A 7,251-nucleotide genomic window follows, 5' to 3' on the forward strand; every position below is an offset into this window, starting at 1 on the left:
TTATATCTATTTATACAAGTCAAAATAACAAGTAATAATAACTTTATAAATATCTTTCAATGCAGGTAATACAAAATAATTAATAAAAATAAAGGTATATTCTATAAAAAAATTCCTAAAAGATTATCTATTTATATTATAAATGAATTTTAAATTATAATTAAAATATTCCATTAATGACAACCAAAACTCGTTTATATATTGACAATCGAGAATAAGAGAGAAGTAAAACTTAAATCTATATATATGTAAAAATAACAGGTAATATGTGAGTGAGTGAGTGTGTGTGTGTGTGTGTATTAAAATATCACTCATAAAAAGTAACATTAGATTTTGTGATAAATTCATAAAAGATTATTCTACTTATAATATGAATTTAAATAAAAACTATAAATACCTAGGTTAAAAAAATAAATTTTATATAATATAAAAAGGTATTTTATAGATGGAGGATTGAAAATGTCAAGGGTAAAATAGACATTGCATAGGATAAACCGGGGAGAATGTCTATTGTTCATAGTTGAGAGGGGAATTTGATTTTTAAAGCAAACTTGGGGGGTAAAAATCTATTTATCTCTCACCTCACATTACTAAAATTTATTACTTTTCCTAAAATCCTTCTCTTCCTCAGTTTCCTTACTGTTTCTTCTCACAAAAGTGCCAAAAAAAAAAAAAAAGAGTAAGATTCGTAGGTATACAATCTTAAAAAAAGCATTATTAGTTTTTAGCATAACTATCAAGATTACCCAAATAGGATAAACCTTTAGAAAGATCTCCTAAAACTAAGCACGACAACACCCCGAACAAATCCCATATTCCATGCCTAAAACGTAGGAATTAAATGCATGCTAATTTTAAGGGCCAAGTCAATTTGTTTTATTTCCAAAGAAAAGGTGGACTAATTGGGGCCATATTTATTTTCTTTTCTTTGAATTCAAATTTGAATAATGCACATTACTTCTACGTGTTACAAATTCTATTTAAAATAATTTTTTTGTTTATAATGTTTTTACCGTTTGAAAATTTAAGTTTTTAACAATAGTATATGTGAAATATACTGTATTGTAATTAAATTTATTCTGTAATACAATTCGTATATTTGGTATAATAACTGAATGAACAATATATATTATTGATGAAAATTAACATTGTATAAAATATTTAGTATATACGATTGATATATTTTGTATAATAAATATATGAACTTAACACAGATAATATATTGATGGAATATTAACATTATATAAAATAGTGTCAGTATAATATACTTGAAATATACTAAATGTTTCTTTTAAAAAAACTGTCAGCATAAAAATAATATTTGAAGAAAAAATATCATAAAATTATGAGGGAGAGAGATCATTACGGAAGTGATAGAAAAGAGTAGATGAGTAAAATGATATTAATGGAAATAGATCTCATTAATTAATGGAGAGGGTTGGCTTTAAAAAGGAATATAGTATTGTATTTTTTTTTTCTTTTCAAAGTGCTATATATGTTATAAAATGTGCTATGTTTATTGCTTTTAAAAAGATATGTTATTCTTGTATATAATTCTTACTAATTGGTTTAGTGGGTAAAAATCTCAAAATAAATCAACATACCTAATTTATCTCTTTCCTACTATTATTACAATTTATTACTTTTCCTAAATTTCCACTCTCTTCCTTCTTTTTCTTCCATTTTCTTCTATAAAAGTTTCACTCTTCTGCTTAAAACTGTAATTCAATGTGTCACAACTAGGCCTAGGTGTCGAGCCGAGCTCGGGCTGAGCCTAATAAAGTCGAGCTCAACTAAGCTTTTTATAATATCGAGCTTTGTCAAATTATAACTGAGCTCGAGCCTGAGTCGGCTCTTTAATGTTTTGTTCTACGCTATTAAAAAATAAATTTACAAGTAAAGTGGTTGATTAAGAAAAATATAAGCATTACTAGTTTAATTTGGTAATTGCATTCAAGTGTAATCGAAATATATATAGCATTAGTCTAAACATGAACTCAAACTTGAATGCATTAACTTAATATTGAACACAGAATAAACTTTCAGGCAAAAAAAAAAAAAAAAAAAGAAATAAAGCAATGATGTTCTTAAGTAATGATGTCTATAAAAAATTTAATTACGTCAAATTAATTAAGAAATACAAAACTATAAATTTATTACAATAAATAATAATTATTAGATATACATTTTTCTAACTTAATTGAGATTAATGAATGAATTTTAGTCTAAAGTAATCAATACATGACCAAACTAGCCAGCCGAGCTGAGTTGATCAGACGGCTTAATCGAGCCCGAGCTTTAACCGAGCCGAGCTAAATTTTGACTGAAATCGAATCGAGTTGAGCCAAGCAGGCGAGCTGAGCCGAGCCGCGAGCCGGCCCGACATTCTTCTATCTTCCTCTCTTATTTGGTGAATAGTCTGTTTTTGTAAGCTATGAAAAGTGTGCTTCACAAATATGCTTCCATCTTCTTTGCAAAACATTGTTTCTAGTGAAAATTTTGTGCTACACCAAAAGTCGTTGAAAGAAAAGGGTAAGAAATTAAAGAGTAATACAGTAAAAGTAATTAGAAATTTTAATATGTGTTTAAGGACTTTTCATATTGAATTGCTGAAAATTAAGTACTAATAGAGTTTAGCATATTACTCTATGGTGTTTTTTTTTTTTTTTTTTGTTAATCTCCATTGTTTTCCTTGATTTTAAATTTAGTGTATATATTTGCTAGAGTTGGATTGCATTATATATATATATATATATATATATATATATAGACACACACATAGTGAGATAGAGAGAGTCGTTTTAGCGGTGAAAATATTTATCCCATTAATCAATCAGGGTTTGTTAGTGGCGCTCCAATCTCCCTTTTATCTTATCATTATATTTTTTGATATGAAGATCTAATATTGTAACTAACTTTGCAAAGATGCAAACTTTGAGATTTGAAAGATAAGGAAAGAAACTTCTCTCTTTTAAGTAGCAAATTCAAGAAAATGGAATCTTACTTTTGTCTCGCGTGTTGGGATTTTTTTTCCCAGTAATACAATCCTTATCGTGCTTCCTTTTTTTTTTGGTTGCTTTATGAGCAACTTATATCAATAGCAAAACACTTGATTTTGGATTTCTCAATCTAGAAGTTCAACTTTTATTTTAAAATCTTTGCTATGTCCAAATTTGATAAATTAATTCTTTTTACGTAATTGTATTAAACTCGACTCCTATGTCGTTTAAAAATTAATTAACTGCGAGTAATAACCCATCAAGTGAACATTCTGTGAAATTTTAATGGACATCTCTTGCTATATGGGTCCTATTTACTATCAAACACTAAATTTTATTATAAGAAAATAAAGCAATACTTTGTCTACAATTTTAATTCGAGAGAGGGAAAAAAAAGAAGATATAATGATAGTTTTATATGTTTATTTTTTATTTTTCTTCTTACACTTAAACAGAATAAAATGTCTTAAACAGAATACAATGATTTAAATAGGAAAAATAAACTCTTTTTGCTCCTCCATTTTTTTTCCTTTTTCATTTTCTTTTCTTCATTCGTATTCAAGTAGTGCGAGGTAATATTTCTTAACAAAATAATTTTTTATGTAATTTGTAATATTGGGGAAAAATTCCTTGAAGGGTTATTTGCAGTGAATTTTGACTAAAATTTTGCTATTTGTTTGTGAAGAAATTCTTTTTTCTTTCTCTTTTGTTATTAAAAGCAGGAGTAGATCAATATGTATGTAGTTGAGGACAAAGAAAAGCCTTTAGCAATTTCTTCGGGTAAATTTTGATTTGTTGTGAAAAAAAATCTTTTCTTTCTAATTTGTTATTAAAAGTATATGAAAAGTATGTGAAGAATTTAAAGTATGGTTATCATATACTTTTTGATCTCTTATATCCTATTTGTAGTCTTAATTGGTAGTGTCATTTTATGAAAAAATTAAATGAAAATGAATATGAAAAGAAGAGGAAAAGAGAAGGAAGAATCTGATAACGTCCAAATACACTCCTCAAAGAGAAAGTGTACACGGTCGTATGCAATATATTTACCCAACTATGAGTCGGGGTCGATCCCACAGGGAACAATATGCTAGGCGATTAAGAAAGTAAGGAACTTTCACCAACTACGCTAAAGCCAAACGATATATAATATTTTGGTTTTTTTGAGAAAGATTATAACTAATGCGGAAATGTAAACTAGCCTAGAAAGCGAGTAAAATGATCAATGGCCACAAGCATGGATAATAGGAGATTACACTCAAGTAACGATCCAACGTATTTTACGATTTTACAACTAAGAGCGGGTTTGTGTTGATAGATAATGATATCTAAAATCTCGTTGAAAGTCTTCCAACCAAATCAATGAATTTCACTCTAAGCTTTCCCAAGCCTTAGAGTGTGATATTAGGTACAATCAATTTAACCTCAAGTAACTATCCTCTTCCGAGCTCAAGTTATTAGATGAGTTTAAGGACCCAAATTCTTGTTAATTAATCTTTCCCAACCTAGATTTCCTCTTCCAAGCTCAATCTAAGTAAATGGGTGAATCCTAGGGTTAGCTAATCCCTTTGGAAACATTCAAGAACGAGATTAATTAAATCAACAAAGACCCACTTCAATAGCAATAAGAATCATTCAATACATAAGCATAACAAGAGTTTCAAACCAAACTTTAATCAAGCATACTTTCATAAACGAGATTCAAGTTATGGAATAGAAAGCTACACACTTAGATATACAATACAAAGCAAGAAATTGAAGAAATGAATTAAAGGTTTAAGAAATACTCAATCAAATCTTCAAATCTTTAACCCCAAAGTGTGGTGTAAAAACTAGTCTCCAAACTTGATGAAAAACTGCCAAAGATAAATATTATAAACCCTAAAAGAGTATTTATATCATTCCAAAAAACGGGAACAAAATCTGGACCAAAATACCCTCTTGCACAACATGCTGCACAACATGCTATTCACATGTTCAACATGCTAATCGCATGTTGTGCCAAAACCGTAGCATGTAGTGACAATTTCTCTGTCACCACATGCTGCTCGCATGTTGCACATGCTGCACCATATTCACTAACAGCAGATGCTGCACCACATGCTGCTAGCATGTTCAACATGCTGCACCACATGCTATTAGCATGTGGTGCCAGAAACGTTGATTTGTTCTATTTTTGCTCTATTTTCGTCCGTTTTGCTCTGTTATGCTCTCCGGGCATCTTTTCCTACAAAACAACATAAAAACACAAAAAGTAACAACAAAAGTGCTTAAAGAGTCACAAAAACTTAAGAAATTAGCATCGAATATCGCGTAATTTCACGACTCATCAGAATCACGTAGAGAGGAAAGAAAAGAAATAGATAAGAAAGAAAAAGGAAAAGTAAAATTTAAAACTACATTAAGCAATTTTAAGCTAGGCGACGTCGTCAAAAACGACTATATGACAGTGTTTTCTTTTTCGATATTTTCTTACTTTTATTATTTTTCTTTTTTGAAAAATAAAAATTACTCTATAAAGAAGGAAAGAAATAATTAAAGTAGCATAAACTGGTAAGAAACTATTACACCATCAGCGGTGGCTTTTGGGTGAAGCCTCTAAAGTGTAGGCTTTAGGCCTCTCAATTTTGGGAGCTCCATTGTTCATCAATATAGTTTATTTTTGAAAAATTATAAAGTATTCTAAGTACTTTTTGTCATTAAAAGGAGATAGTTAATTAATTTATAGAAAATAAAACCCCTAAATCAATGAGTAATGTATAGTATATAAATACTCAATCTCTAGTATATTGACAAAAAAGAAGATCTCTGATTGATTTTTCTACAATACTCAATCTACTTTTAACCTTTCTCTAAAATTTTAATATACTTCTACGCTTTTATGTTCTTCTTTGTTTCTCCAAGAGAATCTTGGACTTATATTGCTATGAAAGACACAATGTATGAATTTTTTATTTTTGTTTTTTCTCAGGCACCAAATATTGCAAGAGGTACATTGAAACATCAAATAAGAATTCTAAAATTAAGTTGTCAACTTCTTGAATCAGGATCTATTATTTCAACTTTTTAGTATTTTTTTCATCTACAACTTGCTTGTTTTGATATTTTACTATGTGAATATATATTGTCTCTTTAATTATTTATTAGAATATAAAATATATCAACTAGAAAATTTGAATCCGGTTGTTCAAAACTTAAGAAAGAAGAATTGAATCTTTGATACAATCTCAAAAAAGAGCTCTTGAGGAAGTAAGTGAGATATCTGACATAAATCCTTAAAAAGTAGACTTCAAATGAAAAATAATAATGAATTCTTTTTTCTATTCTCGTTTTTGTGATAAAACAAAACTTGAGGCCCTTCATTTGAAGTTTGACTTTAGCCCCCAATAGTTTTGAGCCACCCTTGTACACCATCAGTTTTGAGGCCCCTCACTCTTTTTATACATAGAGCACTGGATATCACATCTCTTTGGCCCGTCCATGCTATAATTTAAAGATAAAAAAGTCATTTTTTTAATTTATAAATAATATTTTATACTATATAATTGTGGTTTATAGAGAAGCAGAGTAATATATATCTCTATGACCTGTCCATACTATAGTTGAAAAGATAAAAAGTCCTCAAGAAACTATCATATCCATCACCACTTCTGATTCTAAGAGTATATTTGGTTAGCCAAGAGATTTCAAGATCTTAAATAGATTGTTTGGTAAGTAGAGAAATTTAATGAGATTTAAGGGATTTAAGGGAGATATATCTTACATTTATGGGAGTAAATGGAGACTAATACTCCCTCATCCCAAAATAAGTGTCAATTTATTTTTAAATTTTTTTTATCTCAAAATAAGTGTTACCTTGGAATTCAAGACATAAATTGACATGAGTTTCCAGCTATGCCCTTAGCATTAAAAAAGTAATCCTCTTTAATATTGCTCAATTCTAAAAAATCATCTAACAAATTGGAAAAGTTAAAGTAAACTCAAATTATATTTATTGATTTTTAATGTCGTGATTTTTGCTAAGATGACACTTATTTTGAGACGTAGGGAGATTGAAAGTAAATACTAGAGAGAAAATCCCTAAAACTTCTTTGATATGGCGATCAAGTAAATGTTATAATAAATATCCACCAGTAATATGTTGACCTTCAACTGATACATCATTGAATTTAGTTTGGAATACAAATGATCAATTAATAATTATATTCCTCATTATTTTTTTAGTTAGGATCCTTTCATTCAAATAAAGTTA

This window comes from Lycium barbarum, chromosome 1 (assembly GCF_019175385.1).
Source record: "Lycium barbarum isolate Lr01 chromosome 1, ASM1917538v2, whole genome shotgun sequence".
In the NCBI taxonomy this organism is placed as follows: domain Eukaryota; kingdom Viridiplantae; phylum Streptophyta; class Magnoliopsida; order Solanales; family Solanaceae; genus Lycium; species Lycium barbarum.